The following is a 9617-nucleotide window of genomic DNA, read 5'->3' as shown; positions in this document are numbered from 1 at the left end:
TGATGGAGACTTCAACCCACGAAGGGTAACGGTTGCGCGAGTCCATGGAGAGCTCCACCCACGAAGGGTCCACGAAGAAGCAACCTTGTCTATCCCACCATGGCCATCGCCCACGAAGGACTTGCCTCACTAGGGTAGATCTTCACGAAGTAAGCGATCTCGTTGCCCGTACAAACTCCTTGGTTCAACTCCACAATCTTGACGGAGGCTCCCAAGTGACACCTAGCCAATCTAGGAGACACCACTCTCCAAAAGGTAAAAGATGGTGTGTAGATGATGAACTCCTTGCTCTTGTGCTTCAAATGATAGTCTCCCCAACACTCAGCTCTCTCTCATAGGATTGGATTTGGTAGAAAGATGATTTGAGTGGAAAGCAACTTGGGGAAGGCTAGAGATCAAGATTTATGTGGTTGGAATGGAATATCTTGACCTCAACACTAGTGTAGGTGGTTCTCTCAGAAAATGTATGTTGGAAGTGTAGGCATGTTCTGATGGCTCTCTCCACGAATGAAGAGTGGGTGGAGGGGTATATATAGCCTCCACACAAAATCTAACCGTTACACACAAATCACCAAACTCGGTGGGACTGAATTAAAAAACTCGGTCGGACCGATTTTGTTCATAATGTGACAGTTAGGCATTCCGGTGGGTCCAATATGTCAACTCGGTGGGACCGATTTCATTAGGGTTAGGGCATAACGTAATCTCGGTGAGACCAATTACACAAATTCGGTGGGACCTATTTTGGTAATAACCAAACAGAGAGTTGGTCAGGAAAACTCGGTGGGACCGATTCACTCGTCTCGGCGGGACCGAAGCGTTACGAAAGGGAAACAGAGAGTTTGCATTGCAGACTCGGTGGGACCGATCGCTCAAATCGGTTAGACCGAAACGTTATGAAGGGAAACATAGAGTTTGCAATCCCATCTCGGTGAGACCGAAGTGACTAGTGTTTGTGGCAGTGGCTATGTCAAGAGAACTCGGTGGCGCCGGATAGAAAGTTTTGGTGGGGCCGAGTTTGACTTTTGGTTTGGGACATATGTGGATATGAGAAAGTAGTTGAGGGTTTTTGGAGCATATCACTAAGCATTTTGAGCAAGAAACTCATTAAGCAACACCTCACCCCCTTTTGATAGTATTGGCTTTTCCTATGGACTCAATGTGATCTTGGATCACTAAAAATAAAATGTAGAGTCTTGTGCTTTGAGCTTGAGCCAATATTTTGTCCTTAGCATTTTGAGGGTCCACTTTCTAATCCATGCCATGCCAATCATTGAGCTTTCCTGAAATATTTATCTTGAAATAGTGTTAGCTCAATGAGCTATATGTTGTTAATAATTACCAAAACCACCCAGGGATAGTTCCACTTTCAATCTCCCCCATTTTGGTAATTGATGACAACATATAGATCAAAGCTTCGTCAAATGATAATAAGATAGAAATATATTGTCGCTTTGAGAAGTATGTGATAAGCAAGAGATCCCCCTAATTTTGTGCATTATTTAAAATTTGCTTTGGACTGCAAATGCACAATGTGTTAGGACCATGGGTCACTCTTCCATGTCACATACATCTTGGTGGAGCGCTCAAAATGATAATAATTAAAGATAATGCACTCATCACCAAGCAAAGTGAATGATCATATATAAAATATAGAAGATAGTATCATCCAAACAAGTATTTAAGGTAGCAAATGATCAATCACATGATCATCCAAGTATCTCACAAAAGACATAATGTAGCAAGCAAACACACAATAAAGTTCAAATATGTAAAATGCAAAGAGAGACAAAACAACAACACTCTCTCTCTCTCTCTCTCTCGAAGGCTATGATCTATACATATTCCTCCCCTTTGGCAACAAGTTACCAAAAAGTTCAAATATGCATAGTGCTATGCGTCTCTCAAGCTTGGCCTTCATGAGATGGTGTAGAGATGACTCCAAGGACGAAAGCTTCTGTCGATGTTGCTGGAGCTGGTGGAGTGGCTGCTGGTGCAGATGTAGTAGCTCTAGTGTCTAGGATAGGCACCGTAGCAGACCTCTGGCTTCTGGGCACTATAGCAAAAGTATCTGTAGTAGACTTGCCCTTCTTCTCCTCCACTTCCTCCTGAAGTTGCTCAACCACTGACTGAATCTCAGTTACTTTGACATCAAGATCATAGAATTTCTGCTCAATGATCCTCTCCAAGCTCTCCTGGTTTTGAGTCAGGGTGGCCAAGCCCTTCTCAATCCTCAAAGTGGATTGGATCAGATATCCAAGCTGATCTTGCTTGCTCTTCAAGAACACTTGAGATGCCTCTTCAGCAGTTGGCATCTTTGCAGCTTTCTCTGCCCTTGCCTTCTCTCTCTTCTCATGTGCTTGCACAGATGTGGGGTCTTCCTCATTCATCACAACATTATTGTCTTCAAAATCAGGATGCAGAGGAAGGTGCTCCTTGTCCAACAAGTATCTACATGTGCCCATCTTGGAGTTGATGAGCTCCTGAATGTGTGGAGCATACCCAAAGCTTCTCTTCTGGTCAGCAGCTGTCCTTTTGATTGTCTCTACAATCAAACTCATGACCTTGAACTTCTGAGGCACATCAAACAAATGTAGCAAATTGATAGCATGTCCTCTGATCATCTTGTGATCTCCTGACTTGGGTAGCAATGTGTGCCTAAGGATCCAGTTGATGGTAGGCAGACCAGACAACAAGAAGTGTACTGATCCAAGCTTATGAGTCTGCAAAGCCTTATATGGGGTCTCCTTGTGCATGTTTGCCATTGAGTTGTGATCCTTCTTCTTGTCAGCATATACATCCAAGTCATCCTCATGTTCTTCAGGGGCATTTATCAGATTAGCCCATTCCTCAACTGTGGACTGGTATGTTGTACCCTCAGACATCCATACTATCCTCCCATCTGGATAGAAATGGGCAGTGGAGTAGAACTACATAATCAGCTCATCATTCCATTTGGTGAGGTTCTGTCCAACAAACGTATCTACTCCACAAGCCTTGAAGCTGTCATAGACTCCTAGATAGTGATCTTCATTTTCCTTGATGTACTCCCAATCCACCCATCTCATGTCACACACTACGGGCTTCTTGTCAAGCAGAATAGTCTCATAGAAATCTTGTTGTTCCTTTGTGTGGAACCTATAGTCAACTGCTGTTCTCCTCCTCACAGCATAAGGATCTGATTGTCTCCACAATCTCAGTCCCGCATCCTTCCTGATCCTCATATCTTCTGCAACAGGATGTGCATCATTATGGTAAGGGATCTTTGGCTTCAGCTTCCTCAAGACAAGTGAATCATCTTCTGCTTCTTCAGCATCAGGCACTGGGGCCTTGTTCTTCTCCTCAGCTGGAATACTTCTCGTGTTCCTCTTGGGTTTTGGGGGCTTCTGAGTTTGAGCTTTGGGAGCTGTTTTGGGCTTTGATGGAGCAGCCCCTGCCTTTATAGCATCACCCATAAGCTTCTGAACTTTGGGTGCTGGTGCAGCATCCTCTTCCTCTTCCTCTTCTCCTTCAGAATCTCTCTTCATTGAGGGCTTGCCAAGAACTCTGGCAGTAGTGGTTCTTGCCCTCTTCTTCTTCTTCTTGTCCTCACCAGCTACTTCTTCTTCAGATTCAATGGTGAACTTCATAGTTTCACCTGTGGCAACTTTCCTTGGCTTTGACATTGGCATCCTCCTTGCAGGTGCCTTCTTGTTCAGTCCTGGCTTACTTGCAGCAGCTGTGCCATACTCCTTCTTCAGCACCTTCTTCTTGGAGCTTACTTCCTCCTCAGTGGCCACATAGTCCTCATCCTCAGATTCTGAGGTTCTCTTCTTCCTAGACCTGGTGGCTGCCTTTGGCAAGTTGCTTGGAGTGCTCCTGCTGCCATCATCAGAAGTGCTAGAGGGATCTGAGCCCTCACTCATCTGCACATGTTCCTTTGGCCTGTTCTGGCTGTCACTTTGATCAGACATCTTGCAGGCGAACTGTCAGCAGACCCTGTGAAGAGGTTGTAGATGAGGTGGAGTAGATGAGCATCACAAAGTACAGAGGTTTTGCAAAACAAATTGAGTCAAAAAATCTTAGTTTTAGTTCTCTATAGAAATGATCTCAGAGCTACCGAATTGACAAACTCGGTGATACCGAAGCAACATTTGGAACCTAAACTAGTGAACTCGGTTGGGCCGAGTCACAGTTCGGTGGCACCGAGGTTGCTAGGGTTTCACAGAATCTTGAACTCGGGAACACCGATTTACATGTTTCGGTCAGACCGAAAAGCGCATGTGCAATGGCCTAAGCCCAATCGGTGAGACCGATTTCTACATTTCGGTCGGTCCGAGATGAGTTCTGCGGAGAGCTAACCCTAAAATTTCCGAATCAATCTAGACCTAAGGAAGTTTTTGCTGATAGATTAATCTCATTCGTGGCAAGAAACATGGTATTGTCCTTGTGCTAGGAATCGGAGTGAAAAAGACAGCACAAGGGGTCGAACACTTACCCTAGAACGGCGAGTGTTCGTTACGGCGGCGACGGGGGAGCAGATTCCGTCGACGGCGGCAGAATCCAACGGCGGGAGGTTGTTGGCGGCGAGGAGATGATCCGGAGACCCGAGGAGAAAGAGCAGGACACGCACGGGCTGAGAGAATTCGAAGAAATTTTCAAAGTCTCACCCGTGGGTATTTTTATCCCGACCATGTCGGTGTGACTGAGTGGAACAACTCGGTGGCACCGAGATTGCAGAATCGCAAGCGGTTGCTGCAACTCGGTGTGACTGAAGTGTTCAAATCGGTTGCACCGAGATGAAAACCTAGATCAACTTAGTGAACTCAGTTTGACCGAAATGGATTTCTCGGTCAGACCGAAATGCACCAAGAGGTTTTGGAAGTTTAAGTCTATGACGAATCGGGGACTCCGAGTGCTCCTCACACAGAGTGGTTCGAATCTGGCTTGGTCAAACTTTGTGATGTAGCATGGATAGAGTTTGAGACGAGAAAAGCATAGATAGCTAGAGGGAGTTCTTAGGCATTCTTGTCCATCCATTTGGCAAAAGAAAAACCAATCAGACAAAACAACAAATGGATGTCCTTGAATGAGTAAAATATGCATCCAACATGCTCACACAATAAAATGACAAATGAAATATGTGACAAAGCATGCACAATCACTCTAGCATCTATCAAGCAATTTGGCGATGACTAGGTCATCTATATATGAGTATATTGACTTAGGAGTCAAATGAGAACATTTGATCATAGGTCATACTCATCGTTTAAGCACAAGTGGGGTTGCCACTTTTACATAAAGCATTGTTGTGTTCACATCATTAGAGTTGCTTTAGCTCAATTGATTAGAGTAAAGCTCCCCCTAGATGTGATATCCCCCCTAAGAGGGATGAACTAACCTTGGGTTTTGTCGATGATGACTTCATGTATGTGTTGAAGATGTGGATGCTCGATGTTGATGTAGATCATTCGGAGCAATCCTTTGGAGTGAGTTGCACTTTCAATACCTACACGGGTTAGTCCCACAAGGAACAAACAAGGATATCCATTGACATAGAGTGATATTCACATGAGATGATGTCCATGAATGCATTAGGTTACCTTGTACCTTGTCTTACCAACACGAGGGTTTGTGACTCCTTGTACTAGTGCAAGATATGGAAGTTGTTTGCACTCGTCCTTGCCAAAATGATAAGAGTGAAGTATGTTGGCGGAGTCACCCTCAAGAACTTTCTAGTTCTTCTTCTTAGGGATACACACCATCTTGATGGGAATCCTTGGAGTTGTAGTCGTACTTGATGAAGTGGAACTTGATGTAGTCTTGGGAACCCACTTGACCTGTTGTGAAGCTCTTCCTTATCCTTGAGTGACATCTCATGGGCAAGAATTCTTCCAATGACTTCCATTGGCTTGAGATCTTTGTAATTGGGCATCATTTGGATCAATGTGCACACGGTATCATATTTTCCATCCAAGGCTCTTAGGATCTTCTTGATGATGAATCTATCGGTCATCTCTTCACTTCCTAAGCCGGCAATTTCATTTGTGATGAGAGCAAGCCTAGAGTACATTTCAGCGACACCTTCACCATCCTTCATTTCAAACTTGTCAAGTTGACTCTGAAGCACATCCAATTTGGATTCCTTGACGGAGTCGGTACCTTCGTGCATATCAATCAAAGTATCCCAAATTTCCTTTGCATTCTCAAGACGGCTGATTTTGTTGAATTCTTCGGGGCACAATCCGTTGAAGAGAATATCACAAGCTTGAGCGTTGTATTGTAGCATCTTCAACTCTTCCGCGGTAGCTTCACGGTTCGGTTCCCTCCCATCAAAGAATTCACCTTGCAAGCCAATACACACAATGGCCCAAACGGCGGGGTTATGTCCAAGAATATGCATTTGCTTCCAACTAGCAAAAGTAGTACCATCAAAGTAAGGACATCTACGGTGGTAATTTCCCTCGGTAGACGCCATACTCTCCTAGGTTGTGAAACCAAGGCTATGATCACCAAAAGCTATGGAAATCAAATCAAATGGAGACCAAAGCTCTAATACCAATTGTAGGATCGAAAGTATGTCTATAGGGGGGGTGATTAGACTACTTGACCAAATAAAAATCTAGCCTTTTCCCAATTTTAAGTCTTGGCAGATTTTAGCAACTTAGCACAAATCAAGTAATCAACCTACACATGCAATTCTAAGAGTATAGCAGCGGAATGTAAAACAATTGCATATGAAGGTGAAGGGAGGAGTTTGGAGGGAGCAAACGCAATGTAGACACGGAGATTTTTTATTCGTGGTTCCGATAGGTGGTGCTATCGTACATCCACGTTGATGGAGACTTCAACCCATGAAGGGTAACGGTTGCGCGAGTCCACGGAGGGCTCCACCCATGAAGGGTCCACGAAGAAGCAACCTTGTCTATCCCACCATGGCCATCGCCCACGAAGGACTTGCCTCACTAGGGTAGATCTTCACGAAGTAGGCGATCTCGTTGCCCGTACAAACTCCTTGGTTCAACTCCACAATCTTAACGGAGGCTCCCAAGTGACACCTAGCCAATCTAGGAGACACCACTCTCCAAAAGGTAATAGATGGTGTGTTGATGATGAACTCCTTGCTCTTGTGCTTCAAATGATAGTCTCCCCAACACTCAGCTCTCTCTCATAGGATTGGATTTGGTAGAAAGATGATTTGAGTGGAAGGCAACTTGGGGAAGGCTAGAGATCAAGATTTATGTGGTTGGAATGGAATATCTTGACCTCAACACAAGTGTATGTGGTTCTCTCTCAGAAAATGTATGTTGGAAGTGTAGGCATGTTCTGATGGCTCTCTCCATGAATGAAGAGTGGGTGGAGGGGTATATATAGCCTCCACACAAAATCTAACCGTTACACACAAATCACCAAACTCGGTGGGACCGAATTAGAAAACTTGGTCGGACCGATTTGGTTCATAATGTGACCTTTAGGCATTCTGGTGGAACCGATATGTCAACTCGGTGGGACCGATTTCATTAGGGTTAGGGCATAATGTAATCTCGGTGAAACCGATTACACAAACTCGGTGGGACCTATTTTGGTAATAGCCAAACAAAGAGTTGGTCAGGCAAACTCAGTGGGACCGATTCGCTCGTCTCGCTGGGACCGAAGCGTTACGAAAGGGAAACAGTGAGTTTGCATTGCAGACTCGGTGGGACCGATCACTCAAATCGGTTAGACCGAAACGTTACGAAGGGAAACAGAGAGTTTGCAATCCCATCTCGGTGAGGCCGAGATCCCTATCGGTGAGACCGAAGTGACTAGGGTTTGTGGCAGTGGCTATGTCAAGAGAACTCGGTGGCGCCAGATAGAAAGTTTCGGTGGGGCCGAGTTTGACTTTTGGTTTGGGACATATGTGGATATGAGAAAGTAGTTGAGGGTTTTTGGAGCATATCACTAAGCATTTTGAGCAAGAAACTCATTAAGCAACACCTCACCCCCTTTTGATAGTATTGGCTTTTCCTATGGACTCAATGTGATCTTGGATCACTAAAAATAAAATGTAGAGTCTTGTGCTTTGAGCTTGAGCCAATATTTTGTCCTTAGCATTTTGAGGGGTCCACTTTCTAATCCATGCCATGCCAATCATTGAGCTTTCCTGAAATATTTATCTTGAAATAGTGTTAGCTCAATGAGCTATATGTTGTTAATCATTACCAAAACCACCCAGGGATAGTTGCACTTTCAGGATGCCCCGGATGGCGTCCCCTCTTTCATCTTCGTTCATCGATAACTTTACTTGGAGCTATATTTTTATTTACCAGATGATATGTGTTTTGCTTGGAGCATCATTTTATTTTGTTAGTATTTGCTTGATGTTATTCAGAATAATGTTTTGCATCTCTATTTTCAATAAAAATGTCAAGGATAGCCTTTACCATGCTTATTTTGCAAGTATACATGTTGCTGTTTCAAAACAGAAAGTTTATCGCTGTTGCAAAAATTCCCTAGAAAAGCTAGAATATGATAAAATGTTGAAACTTTTTGCATAATAAGCTCTGATAAATTTTCTACAGTGTGGTTGAATTTCATAATGTTTGGAGTTAGGGAAGTATGATTAATCTTGCATTCTTTACAAACTGTACTATTTTGGCAGATTGCTGTTATGTTTGCATTGTTTGCATATGTTTGCTTGCTTAATGATTCTATTTGAGGATAGGAGTATGAAATATGCAGAGGCATTTAGTATGCAATGTTTAATAATAATTTTAGTGATTTGTTAAAGTAGAAAATGATAAGGTTTTTGCATTGGTTTATACTAACTTATCTCACGAGTTCTTGTTGACTGTGGTGTGGATGAAGCTTTCGAGATTTAGGAAACCGTGAAATGAGAGGTATTAAGGAGACACAAAATCTCAAGCTTGGGGATGCCCAAGGCACCCCAATATAATATTTCAATAAGTCTCAAGCATCTAAGCTTGGGGATGCCCCGGTAGGCATCCCACCTTTCTTCTTCAACAATTATCGGTGAGTATCGGTTGAGCCTAAGTTTTTGCTTCTTCACATGATGAGTGCTATCCTTGAAATGTCGTTTTATTTTGTTTTGCTTGCTGTTTGAATAATATCCCAAAATCTGAAATTCTTAAATGAGAGAGAGTCTTCACATAGCTACATAATTATTTAACTACTCATTGATCTTCACTTATATCTTTTTGGAGTAGTTTGTCATTTACTCATGTGCTTCACTTATATCCTATGAGTAAATGGTTGAATGATTTGAATATCATAAATCTGAAATTATATATGTTTCATATGCCTTTCCCATGGGGAGTAATGACTTCACATATAAGAAGTAGAGGTGGTAAATTTATTGAAGGTTAGCAAACATTGTATTGGTCACTTGAACAATTCATGAAAGAATATTGAAGGAAGAGAGATTTCACATATAAATATACTATCTTGGACATCTTCTATGATTGTGAACCCCATTAATTATTTTCAAACCTGAGCAAATTAGTTGAAGTTGGACAAGGAAGACAACATAATGAGTTATGCTTGTGTATATTTGTATAGAAGTTATATTGTTACGGATCCTCTAACATGTGGTGCTTGCTATTTAGAATCCTTTGCTAGCCAAAATATCTGTACTAAGC

Source organism: Triticum aestivum, chromosome 4D, assembly GCF_018294505.1.
Source record: "Triticum aestivum cultivar Chinese Spring chromosome 4D, IWGSC CS RefSeq v2.1, whole genome shotgun sequence".
In the NCBI taxonomy this organism is placed as follows: domain Eukaryota; kingdom Viridiplantae; phylum Streptophyta; class Magnoliopsida; order Poales; family Poaceae; genus Triticum; species Triticum aestivum.
Note: the sequence above shows the minus strand (reverse complement) of the source record.